At 44.0% G+C, this 17,230-nt stretch overlaps 1 protein-coding gene across 1 annotated transcript in view; it reads left to right on the top strand.

Moving 5' to 3' along the window:
• SPATA6 (spermatogenesis associated 6) overlaps positions 1-17,230 on the top strand; it is a 52,358-nt gene that overhangs the window by 30,111 nt on the left and 5,017 nt on the right. The gene's annotated exons all lie outside the window — the stretch shown is intronic.

The raw sequence follows: 17,230 nt of genomic DNA, 5'->3' as shown, positions 1-17,230 counted from the left end.
CAGAGGTTGCCCTTTCGTTTTAACAGGGAAAGCAGACGCCCTTCCTGGGGACCATCCAGACAAACCTTCAGAAGAAGCTCATTCTTCAACAGGGCAGGCAGATCCTTTCCACCTAGAGAGGACAAATCTGGCAGAGACTTCAAAAATACCAAGGCATGACTATCTTCATGCTCCTGTAGGGGGTCGGCTCCTTCTTTTCCAGCAGGCCTGGGCCGACTCAGCAGCAGACGCGTGGTCGCAGGAAATCCCACGCAAAGGGTACTCCTCGTCAGACCCCCGGATCGCCTTCTCATCTCTCCACCAATAAAAGACGATGCCAAACTATCAAGAACTCTAGAAGCCATACATCACTTACTCAAAATTCAAGCAATCGAACCTGTACCTGCAGAAGAGCGGGGTCACGGAGTCTACTCCATCTTCTTCACAGTACCCAAAAGAAATGGCAGTTGGAGGGCGATCCTAGATTTAAAATTCCTAAACAGACATGTGTGGCTGAAACGCTTTCGAATGGAGACCCTTCAATCCATAACAGAATCACTCCACCCAGAAGAATTCATGACATCCATCGACCTTACCGAAGCGTATTTACATGTACCAATTTTCAAGGGTCACAGACGTTTCCTGCAATTTTGTGTCCAGAGTCAGCACTGGCAATTCAGAGCTCTCCCCTTCGGGTTATCAACGGCCCCGAGAGTCTTCTCCAAAATGCTGATCCATCCTATTGTTCGTCTGAGGGAGAAGGGAATACACGTCCATCCGTACCTGGACGACCTCCTGATCCGTTCTCCTTCACATGACAAATCGATAGCAGACACTGAAACTACGATCCACTGTCTACAAGCTCACGGTTTCCTGGTAAACATACAGAAGAGCTGTCTAATCCCATCCCAGTCGATAGAGCATCTGGGAGCCATTCTGGACACCTCACACAACTCGTTATTCCTACCCAGACCCAAAGCGGAGAAAATCAGAGATCTCTGCAGACAGATTCTCAAAAGCAGACTATCCACTCTAATGACCCTGGCAAAGCTAATGGGACTATTCATTTCTTGCATAGACACTGTTCAGTGGGCTTGTCTTCATGCACGACCTCTTCAACAGTTTCTGAGACCATTTCAACTCAGAATTATGAATCGCCACGACATTTCCCTATCATTACCATCGAAGGTGAAACACAGTCTCTTATGGTGGACAAACAGACACCACCTTCTCCGAGGCCGTGTCTTCTACGTGACACAATGGGAACAAATTTACACAGATGCCAGCCTCCAAGGTTGGGGTGCGGTTTACCACAATCAACCGACCCAGGGCACATGGTCCACGGAGGAGAGCAGATTGCCGATAAACGTTCTAGAACTGAGAGCCATCAGACTGGCCCTGTTGCACTTTCAAGCCCAGATACGAGATCACCACGTCCTGATCAGGACCGACAACATCGCAGCCAAATCTCACATAAATCACCAGGGAGGCTCGCGATCACCTCGTCTACGACAGGAGGCCGCAACACTTTTTCTCTGGGCGGAGTCCAATCTAGCTTCCATCCGAGCAGACCACATAAAGGGAACCCTGAACTCTCAGGCAGACTGGCTCAGCCGGTTCCTTCAAGAAACAGAATGGTCACTAAAAAGGGACCTGTTCCTCTTCATAGTGAACTCATTCGGAAAACCAGACGTAGATCTATTCGCCTCGACAAGCAACTTCCAGGTACCGTGATTTTTCACCAGGTTCCACCATCCCATGGCGGAGGGAACGGACGCGCTAACATCCAGTTGGCCCCGGGGACTGATGTTTGCCTACCCTCCAACTCCTATCATTCCCAGGTTACTGTGAAAGATACGGGAACAGAGAGCAGAAATCATCCTAGTAGCTCCTCACTGGCCCAGGAGACCATGGTTCTCAGAAATTCAAGTCCTAGCGGTCCTACCTCCCCTCAGACTCCCTTTATCTCCGGACATGCTTTCTCAGGGTCCGATTTGGCACCCGGATCCCATTGATCCTATTCAGCCTCGCTTCAGGGACGTTCTATCCTTCCTTCAGGACGGTCACGACTCCAGACTGAAATCTTCGACTCTTAGGAGGCAAGTAGCGGCGCTTTCTACAGTGTTACCTCCGGTTAAAGGCTTGCCTCTCTCAAGACATCCACATGTCAAAAGATTCTTGCAGGGAGCATCTCTTCAAGATCCTCCAGTGTCTCACAGGTTTCCCTACTGGAGATTGAATGTCGTCCTTAATGCTCTGACCAAGCCTCCCTTCGAACCACTTAAAGAAATTCCCTTGCGATGGCTTAGGATGAAGACTCTGTTTCTGATAGCTGTCACGTCGGCACACAGAGTTTCAGAACTTGGAGCGCTGTCCGCAGACCCGCATTTATGTGTCTTCCACAAGGACAAAGTGGTTCTGACCCCAGATCCCACCTTCAAACCAAAAGTTAATTCCAAGTTCCATCGATCTCAGGAAATCTGTCTTCCTTCTTTTTGCCCAAAACCTACTCATCCACAGGAGAGGATCTGGCACACCTTAGACGTCCGCAGGGTGCTGAAAGTTTTCCTCCGTCGCACAAGAGCTTTCCGGAAGTCGGAATCCCTGTTTATTTCTATTTCACCTCCTAACAAGGGAGGCAAGATGTCTACGTCATCCATCAGCGTCACACTTAAAGACTGCATCGTGGAAGCATACAGAGCACAAAAAATGCTGCCTCCCTCAGGCATTACAGCTCACTCCATTAGAAGTGCGGCTACTAACACGGCCCTGAAGAACAGAGCATCAGCGGAAGAGATTTGCAAAGCCGCCACGTGGTCCTCATTGTCTACGTTCATTCGTCATTATAAGATAAACGTCTTCGACTCAGCAGATGCTGCATTTGGCCGAAGAGTACTGCAGGAAATTTTGACCAAAGACGATGACCCCCCCAAAAAATAAACTGGACACTGCTATAGGAGGTCCCAACAAGATGTCCTCTGCTCAGTGGGAGAACGGACGATTGGTACTTACCGTGAAGGGTCCTTCTCCACTGAGATAAGGAGGACATCTTGGGCCCTCCCTTCTCATCGTCTTATTCACATTCCTCTATATATACCTTTTACTCTATCTTTTCTTTGGCTTAAGGTAGCTCTTCCTGTCCTCACCTATCCTTATCTGTTGTTAACTGTTGACCTTCTGGGTCTTGCTGTTACTTCAAGTTGATATAGTTAAGAATAATACTGGTTCTAGTATGTTTTTCAAGGTTACTGCTTGTTGGAGTCCCAAAACTGGAACTAAGGAGCAAGCCACCTAGAGGGCAGGAAGTGAAGTTTGGTTCCTGCCTCCCTAAGGAAGGGGTTGGAAACACCCAACAAGATGTCCTCCTTATCTCAGTGGAGAAGGACCCTTCACGGTAAGTACCAATCGTCCGATTTCACTTTGCCAAAACTCAAAAGTAGATTGTGGAATTCAGAATGGTCCTACAGTTTATTCTGAATATAAGCACATCTAGAAGCCTCTGATGGTAACAAGGCTGCCTCCATTGCCCCACCCAGAATATATATATAGTATGGCCTGGCTAGGTGAGGGCTGTCCGGTATGCTGTTTCAAGAATTGCCTGGAACCCACAGCAAAGAGTTGGGCATATTCTGGAGAAACTTCCTCTTCATTTGGCACTCAAATCTCTACCTGGGATTTCAGTTGAATCAGAATTTTGTCCCATTTGTACCTGGAATGTCACCTCAAGATTTTCTCTGGTGAGCTGGTGCACTGTGAGGAATTATGATTTTCATCTCTTTTCATGCTTTTGAATTGCAGCACCTCAGGTGTAAGATAGTCCTTAAAAGGCAAACCACCACCAAGTCTGATACCAAAAGCCAGACTGAAGTATGTTGCAAAGGCAACATACAGGAAATGTAAGGAACTCTGAGATTTTGCGCCCAGAGTCATTCAGATTGAGCTGCAAACTTTCTTTTTAAAGGATGCCAATTATTCTAAGAGGCTACATTGCCCTAGAGAAATGCTTACTTTTTTCCTGTTATGATAGGCGACAGCATACTTGAAGATTTGATACACTCTGCATGACATGACCTTGTCTGTTCAGAAGTTGACAGGCATGAAAAATGCCTAGCTGGCCTGTAGAATAACAAAAGTGCAACTCATCACGAGCAGTTACTTTTGACTTCTGTTACCTGTCTGATATGGTTCATCAGGACTTGATGTTGTCTGCTATAGGTCAAAACAATACATTTCTAAAATATTTCTTGGTTATTGTAATGCTTATCACAATGTCCTTTGTATGCCAGATACTCTATCCTACTTCCTTTTGTATTCAAAATAGCATGAAGTGTAAACAGAGGGAATCATCTTACTTAAAATCACTGGGAGCATGGTAGCCCCTTTAAATATTCAGTGCCATTTAGAGGCCTCTTTCACACAACCTTCCAGGAAAAGGAATACCTCTAATCTCTTTACCTGGACAGATTTCTAGTTTATTCAGGGTGATTTTTTAAAATAAGATCTGGGGGGGGGGGGGGGGGATCAGCCGTCCACTCAGCATATAGCTGAATGTTTCCTCCTGTTCTTACTGCCTCTGCCTGTTATGCATAGATATCTGTACAGTTGCTTTCTGAAGGCTGATTCCTGTGTAGTTTCTTGTATTTTTTTCCATATGCAGAAATTTTTCCATATGTTGCAAATTACACCCCCAGTTTGGTGCAAGAGCCAGTTTGGTGTAGTGGTTAAGTACACAGACTCTAATCTGGGAGAACCGGGTTTGATTCCCCTACTCCTCCACTTGCAGCTTCTGGATGACCTTGGGCAAGCCATAGTTCTGTCAGAGCTGTTCTCTCAAGAGCAGTTCTCTCAGAGCTCTCTCAGCCCCACCTACTTCACAGGGTGTCTGTTGTGAGGAGGGGAAGGTAAAGGAGCTTGTAAACTGCTCTGAGACTCCAAGAGACTCCAATCTCTTCTCTTCTTCTTCTGGTAGTGTTGCATTGCCTATCTGGCCATGATTATGTCTCTTTAATATGTGAATAGAGTAAGAGAGAGCATTATCTCACATCAAACTATGATGTCGTATTTTATATTTAGTATAAATGGGGATGTGAAGTGGCTAACAATACAGAGAGAAAAAGTACAAAGGGGAAAAAAAAGAAAGATAGGGGAGGCTTCTGATTTCTAAGCAGGTCTCCTCTCTTTACTAGCTGATCATCTGTCCATCTCTAGACTCCAGTTCTTAGGCTGAGAGCTGAAACAAGAATCCTTTGGCCCTTGCCCAAGGGCTTGAACCTCTGGGCATGCTCATGTCTTGCATACCTGTTTGTAGAGGGGAGAGCAAACTCAGCAAGATGTGACTCAGCTGTTGCTACCTAATAGGATCTTCCCAGTTCCTTCCCTACCAGATAATCATATCTGCGCAGTCTCAGAAGGTGGTGCTGCAGGATTTCTGCTCTGCTCCATGTTTGCTGACCCATAGTGTTTTGCAGGGTTTGATCTTATTCCCCCATACTATTTAAAATATCTACATGAAGCCACTGGGAGAGGTCATCAGGAGGTTTGGGCTGCGGTATCACTAATATCTGGATAATACCCAGCTCTCCCTTTCTTTCCCACCTAATCCCAAAGTTGCTGTTGATGCTCTGAATCAGTGCTTGGAATCAGTAAAGGACTGGATGAGGGTATAGAAACTGAAATTTAATCCTGACAAGACAGAGGTTCTCTCAGTTAGTAGAAAGGCACACCAGGGACTTGAGATCTCTCCTGTCTTGGAGGGGATTACGTTCCCTTTTAAAAGTCAGGTTCACACAGCTTGGAGGTGCTACTTGACACAGTAGTCACCTTAGAAAATCAGGTGGTTGCTGTGATTCACACTGCTTTGGCCAACTTCGGCTGATGTGTCAGCTGCATCCATTCCTGGGCCAGTCTGATCTAGCCACAGCGACCCATGCCTTAGTTACATCTAGACTGGACTATTGCAATGCTCTCTACTTGGGGCCACCCTTGAAGAGTTTTCAGAGGCTGCAGCTAGTGCAGAATGCTGCAAATAGAATGCTAGTTGGGGCCATCTGTCAAGAGCATGTGATTCTGATATTAGAGAGATTACACTGGCTATTGATCTGCACTTGAGCCCAGTTCAAGGTGTTAGTTTTGACTTGATCTTTGTTTAGGACCAGGGTATTTGGAGGACCTTCTTCTCCCATCTTCTCCCTTCTCTGGGAATTCAGATCACAGGGAGAGGCCCTCTTTACTCTCCCATCAATCAAAGAAGCTTGTTTGGGGGAACACAAAAGAACATCTTCAGTGACAGCCTCATGATTATGAAACAACCTAACCCGGCTCTTCTTTCATAGGGAAGAAAGGCGGTAATATTTAAATAAAGTAATAATAAAATATGCGAGTAGGTATGGTAGAACTAGCTCTCCGTGGGCACCGTCAAATGCAAGAAAGTTTTTGCCTGTTGTTGTAATACATAGTAGAGGATGACTGGTCAATCCTGATTCAAATATAGGCATGCACTTAAGAAATCCTAGGTGTCTGGTTAGCTTTCCTATAATAGATCATTCAATTCCTGGCAAGAGATGTACCTCAGCAATATTTTTGGTTCATTATGGGTATAGTACACAAGTCTATTAGAGCAACTTTGTTTCCATTTTATCATTTTAATCCAACATCGCTATTTTCATTTTTAACACTGACTGATTCAGCAGAAAATTATACCATCCACTAGGTAAAGGTAAAGGTTTCCCTTGCTCGAAAGCTAGTCGTAGCCGACTCTAGGTGGCGGTGCTAATCTCTGTTTTCAAGCCAAAGAATCAGCAGTGTCCGAAGACATTTCCATGGTCATGTGGCCAGCATGACTAAATGCCAAGGTGCATGGAATGCTGTTACCTTCCCACCAAAGTGGTACCTATTTATCTACTTGCAATTTCTTGCTTTCGAACTGCTAGGTTGGCAGGAGCTGGGGTCAGAGACGGGAGCTCACTCCATCACGTGGCACTCGGGTCTCGAACTGCTGAACTACCGACCTTCCAGACTGCAGCTTAGCATCTTAACCTCTGAGCCACCGCAGCCCCATACCATCCACTACTACTGAGTAAATAATTGAAGTAGAACAATTACATGAGTTATTAAAATATTTTACTTAAAGATAAGCAGGTCACAAACAAGGAACCCCTTCTAAGAAGCTCCTAATCAATTAATACTCCCATATTTAAAGGTTTTTAGAATCATCTCCCAACAATAGCTAGCTGTCCAACTTGAGAAGGGTGCCTATTCTTAGCTAACTAGTTATAACTTGCAACACCATACAAAAGTTATCAGTAGTTGAATATCTCCTTAGAATATATAAAAATTGTCAGTTCATTATTGGTGCTTTTTATTGTAACAAAGTTTATTTAAAATAGTGTTTACAGACTTCTCATATACAGGACTATCTGTTGGCTCTCAACCAACACCCCCCCCCCCCCCCCGTCTTTGAACTATATTTGCACTTGTGTGAAGCTGTACATTCTTGCCATTCTCAGATGCTTCTTGAACTTGGGCCCCAATACATATTATCCCTTGATATGGGTTAGACTCTGTCTAATCTACAAAAACCCATATTATTGTATTATTCATTTGTTTCTTACCTTCTCCAAAGCTATTCTGTTAGGGGTCCCTAGACTTCCTAATTGGCATGTTTAGCTGAGAGACAAGGCCAGTTCTGTTTCTGGCCTGCAGAAACATCCTCCACAATCTTTCTGGTCAAGACCAGCAACTGTTCTCCTATATTCCTTGGCATATCTGTGACAGTCCTGTGTCTGGCATTTCACTTGACACACAAATGCTATTAAACTAAATAGAACTATTCTCCCTTGTAGAGGGAATGAGTTCGTACTTTGCTTATTCTGTCCCTTACATAAGGGATGAGGACAGGGAGAAAAAGATAATGCTAGCACATGTTCTGTTCTTGCTTGTCTTCTTGTGAAATAATTCTTAAAATGTCTTTAGTCTGGTCATAATGCTTTCTTGTTTGATAACTGTATGCTTGCAACAGGATTTGTTAGTTATTCCCCAAAGTACTCTCCTTTAGTAAGGATTGATTAATAAAGTGACATGTTGTGGCCACTTCCCTAGAATATTCATAGGGTGGAGGTTGATTGCATGGCAAGTTCCACATCAGAACCAAAGTGCCATATGGACTAATGATACTGTTGTGCAAGGTCCCATGTGATCAATTTTGGCACCTTACTGGAGCAGGATAGAATACAGCTATGTGAAGGGTGGCATAGAGCTAATTCATAGCTCAGTCCTGTTGTACAGAGAGTGCTGCACATCACTGTTGCCACATGGTCTGCCCACTGAGAACCATGTCTTTTTGCATTCTGAGGTCCTCTGGTCTTCTATCCATTTTGATATCAAGCCTCAGGGTCTCTTGTGTTTTTCCAAGCACTTTGACGAGGAAATAGGCTGGCCACCTGAGAGCACTAGGGGCACGTTAATCAAGGGGTTTGCGTGGTGATTTTCCGAAGTATCTCCCACCTCTAGCCGTGAATAATGATCCAGATTTGAAGGACAATAACTGAGATTCTCAGAATCTTTCTCACAATGTAGAACTCTTTGGAAACCTAATCAAGGATCCAGTGAGGCCTATTAACACGTACCCCAACTAATTGTCAACAAGTCTGGGTCATGCCTCACTCCCATTTGACTCAATCATCTGCCTTAGTCATCTGCAGCCGGGCACATCAAGATAGAGTCTGTTTTTCCCTCTCCTTTTCTCTTTTAGTGGGGGAAGTCATCCAAACTGGTTAGGTCATGCCTCCACTCTCTCCAGGCAGGGCTATGCAAATTCGTGTAGACTGTATTGGCTCAGAGCGAGCCTGACTCTCCAGTTTTGATAACTGTCACTCCAGCAGGATGCTTGAGCTTAGCTCTGCTTTATTGGAGACTCTTGCCTTATTGGAAAAGCCCCATTGCCAGTCTTAAAAAGAAAAAAGAGACCGTTAAGACAAGCCTCTCCTGCCTGAGGTTCCAGGCATTGGAGACTGGCCAATGGCAAATACCTCTATAGCAGCACAACCACAGTCAGTGCTGGCAAACCTGTAGCTTTAGGTTGTTCCACAGCCAGCCCCCGGCTGCACAGGAAAAGCCTAGCAGAGATCTACTGAGTCCAAGCCCAGACCCGCTCTCTTGGAGTCTATTCCCTTGTTGGTATGGAAGACAGAAAGGCCTTGAGGAAGGGGCCCCATTGCCAGTCTTAGAAAGAATGGGGAGACAGGCCTCTCCCTCCTGAGGCTTCAGGCATCGGACACTGGCCAACGGTGGATGCATCTGCAGTGACATTGGCTGCTGTTGGTGCTGGCAGACCTGAGACTTCAGGTCATTCTGCAACTGGCCTCCAACTGAGCTGGAAAATCCCAGCGGAGCTCTACTGAGTCCAAACAACCATGAGGAGATTGCAGCAGGTGGTCCGCCCCATACAGACTTGGCTTCTGGGTCTAGTAGTGCAAGTGAGAAGACTGGAACTGAAGTTGAGAGCCCCCCCCCCCCGGATGTATTTAGGGTCAGTGGGATAAGCACCTCTGCAAACAAGGGGCCAATCCAAGCAGGGGCGGAAGCATGGCAGAGCAAGCCTCTCTGAGGCCTTTCCCTGTGGGTTTGGCGGTTTATGAAAATTCCAATATGGCAGTTGCTCAGGTTTCCCCTGCATTTTTTTTCACCCTCCCTCTGTAGATTGGAGGACACAGGCCTTTAGTCCGACCTGAGTCTCCCCCAACCCTATGCATACGCAACCAGGAATCTTGTTGGCCTTTCCATGGCTAGGAGTACCTGGCCAAGCAGTGGCCGTGGCTGATCTAGCCCAAGCCATGTATCTAAAAGACATATGAAGTGCAAGGCCTGGTACCTCCAAAGGATGTTACGGTCCACTCCACCAGATCTGTGGCAACATCGACAACCTTTTCTACCGGGGTTCTGGTGGAAGAAATCTGTAGAGCTGCAACCTGGTCCACCTTTTATACCTGTGTGAGACACTATAGGTGGGACCAGTTACAATCTGCGGAACGTTCATCTGGTAGAAAGTGCAACATAGTGGTGGAACAGAATAAAAATAAAAATAGGGACCCCACCTAGGTTGTAGTTTTGGCGTACAACCAGTTTGGATGACTTCCCCCAGTGAAGGAGAACCAAACATTGGAACTTACCTGAAGGTTTCTTCTCTTCTCTTCAGTGGGGCAAAGTCGTCCACAGCTGACCACCAGATATATCAAACAGATGCAAAATCTGTAATGAAGCCGGGCTGTACTAAGACTGGACGGTCAGCCTCGTTCTGAGCCAGTACAGTCTACACAAATTTGCATAGCCCTGTATGGATTGAGAGGAGGCATGGCCTATCCAGTTTGGATTACTTTGTCCCACTGAAGAGAAGAAACATTCAGTTAAGTTTCAATGCTTTGTTCTGCTTCCATTCTTGGATTTAACTGTCTACATCTTTATACCTGCTCCCACCTCTTAGTTTGTCCACCTCCTGTTCTTGGTCAGATTGCCGTACACCAGCCAGCTTTCCCATAGCATCCTCATCTGGCTAGGGACTCCTTCCTTCCTACCCTGGAAGTGGTATTAAACCATTAAAGTGGGGACTGTGGATCTCATGTGATCCCTACCCTGAAATCTGTGTTCTAGTACCTCACATGTAGTGTTCTTCACGTGCCCACCCTGACATGGGGAACCATTCGGATTAATATACATACATACATACATATCTATCCTTACTCCAGATCAGGAGTACAAATGAGTCCCCTTTTCCCCAAAACAATCTATGGCTTTTGCGCTAGAACAGGGGTGTCAAACATATGGCCCATGGGCTGTATCCAGCCCCTGCAAGGCCCCAATCCAGTCCGAGAGCAACTGGCTGTGTCCTGCTTCCTGTTTCCCTTTTCTTACATCGCAGTTCCTTTTGGCCAGTCTCTCCTCTTTCCTGCTTCAGATGAGAGAAAGAAAGCCTCCTTTGGGGAGGGAAAGACGCTTTTTTGAAAGAGCCAGAGCGAGGGGGGGAAATTGCATCTCATGGGACTTTTAAGAGGACCAGCAACATTTTATTCCAGGTATAAGCACACTTTTTCTTCAGGGAGTGAGAGGGAGGGAGCCAGAGGGAGCACACCAGAAAAAGAGATTCCTGTGTTTAAGGCCAAAGACGTTTTATTCCAGATATAAGGGAGCGATAGAGAGTGTCTTGTGTTTAAGACCAAAAAAGGTTTTATTCCAGGTATGAGAGAGCGTGTGTGTCCTGTGTTTTAGACCAAAAATGTTTTAGACCAAATGTTTTAATCCTGGTATGAGAGAAAGTGTGAGTCCTGTGTTTAAGACCAAAAAATGTTTTATTCCAGGTATAAGAGAGAGAGAGTCCTGTGTTTAAGGCCAAAAAAAAAGTTTTATTCCAGGTGAGAGACAGAGAGTCCTGTGTTTAAGACCAAAAATGTTTTATTCCAGGTATAAGCATTTGTGGCCAAGGACACTTCTTCTTCAGAGAGCGAGAGGGGAACGGAAAGATCCAGAGAGAGCATGCCAGACAGATGAGGGAGTCCCATGGCACTTGGAGAGATCCCCCTTTCCATTTCTAACAGATGGGGGGGGGGAGAAACCTAACAGCACAGCTTGCATTCCTTATTAGTGAAAGAGAGCAGAGTACAGCTTCACCTTAATGACTAACAAAATCTGTGGCAGGGCATGAGCTTTCATGAATCACTGCTGACTTCTTCAGATGCAGCTGGAATGTGAGTCCATCTGTCCTTATATCTTGGAGAGTGAAGTGACTTCAGATGCCAAAAGACAATAGCAGGCATTGGTAATGAGAGAAGAAACCTAGGTCTCAATTCAGTCCAGGAGTCTGCATTGTCTTGAGCTTCATGATCAGTTGCAATTCAGCAGTCTCGCTTTCTAATCTCCCTTCGAACTCTTATTTCCTCTTAATTTTGTCTTTAGTGTCTGCCTTCCCCTAACTGCAGCCAAAAGTAGCTCTGTGAGAGAAAAACTGCCAGTGCAGTGATTTCCTTCTTTCTTTTGACAAGGAAAAGCTAGTGGATTCTGCAAGGATGGATGAGGGGTGGCAGCTGGAAATAGGAAGATGGGGAGGGACGGGAGGCTCTTGTCTTTCCATGGTGCTGGCACAGGGTGTTTTTGTTTAAAAAGGTGTATCTAAACTGGAAAAATCATGAACTATCTCACCTTATTGAATCAGTAAGGAGTATTATTAGTGTTTTGTTCCACTGTTACTGATTTCACATGGCAGTTATTATTATGTATTCTTGCTGGCTTCTTTAGAAATTAAACCTAGATTTGTTAATGAGCATTGTTGTACTAGAAAGCTCTCAGATTCATTTTAACTTTTCCTGCAGTTTGTTCTATACTAATTACTTGCTCTTTCAATGTGCATCTATTCCTATAGTACTTTATTAATTTTTGTCCTGTGATAGCCCCCCCCCCCCCCCTGCGAAGTTCAGCTGTACATCTTGTTGTGAGACACCATGGCAGGGGAAGGAATACACGAAAAGCCACAAATGTGCTTTGCCAAATGCGTTTGTAATCACTCTGCTGATAGGAGATACATTTACTGCTGATAGTGAATGCTAGCATTTTTTGCTATATGCAGGTGAGTGATCTAAATGTCATCTCCATGAAAACCTAGTTGTAAGCTCCTGTTTAAATAGCCTATGTGGACAAATCTTATCTTTGTCAATCTAATCGCATGTTTTATCCTAGTGAATATGCAAAAGCTGTATTCAGCTCTATTTTTGAGATTTCTGTATTCCTTTCTTGATTCTTTTGGTGGAAAATAAAAGCTGCAGTCTGCATGACTTTTTGAAAAAAATCCTTATCTCATGAAAGGAAAAATAAATGCTTTTAGCTATATTGCAACAGAAAATACTTTGTAGTGTTGATTGCTCTCGACAGAGCATCTTTGAAATGAATTATGAGTAGTTCTCTATTGATCTGGCTTATTCTAGGTCACCAAGCTATATATCCAAAGTGTTTATACAATCTATTGGAATCAATAAACAATTTAAACTGATGTAACTGCAGAATGTTTGCTAGTCCCAAGGAAAATTGGAAGTATGTCAAAGAATACAGTGGTAGAGGTTTATTCTATTTTGTCAGAATAAAGTCAAGTAAAATAATATAACCATTCCTGCAACATTGCAGTAAACTGACACCTTAATCCCAAATGTAAGGAGCTGGTGGTTTTACACAGGCAGTCATCATTGAGTCTTTTCAATACTGAAATTTTATTTATAGTTTTGAGAAATTACTTTTTGAAAATGAGCTTCACACAATATCTCCAGTCAGAGTTAGCACGTCATAAAATGGTTTAAATTTAAATTACGGGTGTTAAATTTCAGGTTTTGCTTTGATGAGTGGTGACTTTTGAATGGTATAAATATTAACACAATGGTTTAAAGTGAAGATTAGGTTTTATAGTCATGACTAAAATTAGACAATTAAAAAGGAGCCAATACATATTAATACATACATTTTTGGATGTGGAAAATTAATTTGAAAGCTACATGAACAGTAAACATTTCTAATGCCACAGTGCACACTAGTGGAATATTCTGTTATTTCACTAACAGTTATTTATAACTAACAGTTATTTCACTGTTATTTCACTAAACTGGAATATTCTGTTATTTCACTAACAGTTATTTATAACTAACAGTTATTTCACTGTTATTTCACTAAACTGTTATTAAGGAAAGAATTAGTAGGCACATGACACAAAGTTGTTCAGGGTGGTGAGAACCAGGGAGGATTGTGAGGCACTCCAAAGGGATCTGTCGAGGATGGGCGAGTGGTCGTCAACGTGGCAAATGGGGTTCAGTGTGCCCAAGTGCAAGGTGATGCACATTGGAGCCAAAAATTGTAACTATAAATACACGTTGATGGGGTCTGAACTGGCAGAGACTGACCAAGAGAGAGATCTTGGAGTCGTAGTAGATAACTCACTGAAAATGTCTAGACAGTGCGTGACTGCAATAAAAAAGGCCACTGCTATGCTGGGGGTTATTAGGAAGGGTATTGAAAACAGATCAGCCAATATCATAATGTCCCTATACAAATCAGTGGTGCGACCTCATTTGGAATACTGTGTGCAGTTCTGGCCACCACACCTTAAAAAGGATATTATAGCTTTGGAAAAAGTGCAGAAAAGGGCAACTCGAATGAAAAAAGGGTTGGAACACTTTCCCTATGAAGAAAGGTTAAAGTGCTTGGGGCTCTTTAGCTTGGAGAAATGATGGATGAGGAGTCACATGATCGAGGTTTATAAGATTATGTATGGGGATGGAGCAGGTAGAGAAAGAGGTACTTTTCTCCCTTTCTCACAATACAAGAACTCGTGGGCACTCCATGAAATTGCTGAGCAGTCAGGTTAGAACGAGGAGCTGCTGTGGCTCAAGTGGTTAAGACTGCAGGCTGTGGAAGGTCGGTATTTAAGCAGTTCGAGACCCGAGTGTGCTGCATGACGGAGTTAGCTCTCGTCTCTAGTTCCAGCTCCTGCCAACCTAGCAGTTTGAAAGCAGGAAATTGCAAGTAGATAAATAGGTACCACTTTAGTGGGAAGGTAACAACATTCCGTGCGCTTTGGTGTTTAGTCATGCCGGCCACATGACCACGGAAATGTCTTCGGACAGCGCTGGCTCTTCAGCTTTGAAACGGAGATGAGCACCGCAACCCTAGAGTCGGATTCGACTGGCTTTCGAGCAAGGGAACCTTTACCTTTTACCAGGTTAGAACAGATAAAAGGAAGTACTTCTTCACCCAAAGAGTGATTAACACATGGAATTCATGGCCACAGGAGGTGGTGGCGGCTACAAGCATGGACGGCTTCAAGAGGGAATTAGATAAGCATATGGAGCAGAAGTCCATCAGTGGCTATTAGCCACAAGATATAGATAGGAATTCCAGGGAAAGGGATACTCTGTATTCTTGGTGCTTGGGGGGGGCGGTAGTGGGAGGGCGCCTCGGTGGACCTCCTGATGGCACCTGGTATTTTTGGCCACTGTGTGACAGAGTGTTGGACTGGATGGGCCTGATCCAACATTGGCTTCTCTTATGTTCTTAAAGAAATGTGCATAGGTTTCAGTGAAGAGGTTGTATATTAGGATTTTGATCCTTGTTTTGTGCTACACTGGGATGAACCTTGGGACAAAAAACAATGTAGGAAACAGTGGCTTGTAAAAAAAAAATGCAAAATACATAATCAGTGTAGTTCATTCTCAGTGTGTCCCCATCTGTGGATATTTAAGTCCAGAGATGCGCTTTCAAATTAATTTTCCAAATCCAAAAAGGGGTGTGGAGGCTTTCCAGGGCTGTTTTGGCATTTGAAGGAGGACTTATCGAGGCCAGGCCCACCAGCAACCATTGGGCTACTTGCTACCACACAACTTGCATGACTCATCCAAACCCAGCTGCTTGCTACTGTTCAACAGCAGTGGTGGTATAGTAGTTAGAGTTCCAGACGAGGATCTGGGAGACCCAGATTTCTTTTTTGTTTTTTTTAAAGAATTTTTTATTGCTTTTCACTCTAAACTACAAAACTAAACACTACAAATTCAGAGTAGCAAGGTACATTAATGAACTATCTTGCACTTTGAATGTTTCCCTTTTTTTTGTGTCCCTACATATTTATGTTTACAATATATCATTTAATTTCTAAGTAATAAGTATTCAAATACAAAAGACAAAAATGTCTTGGTTTTAGTATCGCATACGGGCAATAATATAAATTCTTTAAATTTTAACATAGAAAAATCTCAGAACTTCATTTGGATGTCTTCTTGTCTTTGCGCTTCTTCTTTTGCCAGGGGATTTTAGCCTTATAAGATCTGGGGGCAGCAGCTCCCATATCAGAATCAAAGTCAGAGTCAAAGTTTCCACCCAGGGACACCGAAGTAGATGAGGAACTGTCAGTAGCTGACGCCTGATGATCGCTGTTTTCTTTTGTTGCCTTCTTTTCCTCTGCTTCTTTTCTTTTTTTGGTCAGAGTTTGATGCTGCTTCAGGAATGCTTCTGCTTTAGAAAGAGAGTCAATCTTTTCCTTCTTCTCTTTGTTTAATGTTGTGGCAGTGGAAGCTTTAAGTATCAGGTCTCTTATTGATCTTTTTGCAAATTTAACAAATATTTCCGCTGGAAGATTATTTTTTTCACAAACTCTGAGTAAGTTCTATAAATCATGTCTATATCCGCTTGCAATATTTCAGGTTTGCTGTTGATCAAGGGGGCCAATGCTTCACTTAAGATTTCTCTTATTTTTCATCTTTTTTCCCCCCAGTACCCCTTGAAATCTTAAAACATATAGGGATCTTTCCACTTGTAATTGTAGTAGTAGTTGTTTTTCAGAAGGTCTTTCTTTATCTGCAGTGTCCATTCTTTGATCCATTTCTTTGGTCTTAGTTTCAACCTTTTTTAGCTTTTTGACCGTCTTCTCTGATTTAACTTTGGTCTCCTTAAGCTCCTTCTGCAAATCATCAAATTTCTTATTGAGATACGTCAGCTGATCCAGCAGGGGTGTAAAGCTTCAGAAATCATACCAGCTATATCAGTGGTAGTTTCTGGTCTTGTGACTGGTGATGCTGTGCTGGCGCTTCCTGTGGTGCCTCTGCCTCTGGACACCATTTCCCCCCCTCGCCTCGACATTATTTACATTAAGGTAAAAGTTCTTAAAAGTTCTAAGATTTTTCTCTGCACTGAATATCGTCCCACTGCAATCCGCTTGGGTTGGGTGGGTTTCTAACAGCTTATTGTCGGCTTGCTTCCCGTTTTGTTGCTTTTTGCGCTGTAGAGTAGAGTTCTTCCTTCTGAGAGCCCCCCCCTTTCTCTATGGGGCTTTGCCATCTCACGGTCAGTTCCTCCACCCTCTTTGTGTTTGACTTTCTTTTGAAACTTCTTTGCTCACTTTTTTTTTTTTTTGCTGTGTGTCTTCCCATAGGGAGAGTCCTTTTGCTTAAGTCCTTGCACGCTCTGGTCCGGTAACGTCTCTGGTTGCCATTGCTGGCCTAGGGGCAGTGGGACCTTAAAGAGCTAAAAAGAGCCTCAATCCTCCAGCTCCTTCAGCACTCCATGCTAGAAGCTCCCTACAAGAGCTTGGGGGGGGGGGATCGAAAGCTTCCGAATCCCCTCCCTGCCGCCTCGATCTGAATTGCACCCATCGGAGCTCGATGGAGTGTGTTAATTCGTGAGTCGCCAAAAACTGGGAGACCCAATTTTGAACCCCTACTCTGCCGAAGAAGCTCGC

This window comes from Gekko japonicus, unplaced genomic scaffold (assembly GCF_001447785.1).
Source record: "Gekko japonicus isolate JY-2015 unplaced genomic scaffold, Gekko_japonicus_V1.1 scaffold1494, whole genome shotgun sequence".
NCBI classification, from domain to species: domain Eukaryota; kingdom Metazoa; phylum Chordata; class Lepidosauria; order Squamata; family Gekkonidae; genus Gekko; species Gekko japonicus.
This window is presented reverse-complemented; position numbering and strand designations above follow the sequence as displayed.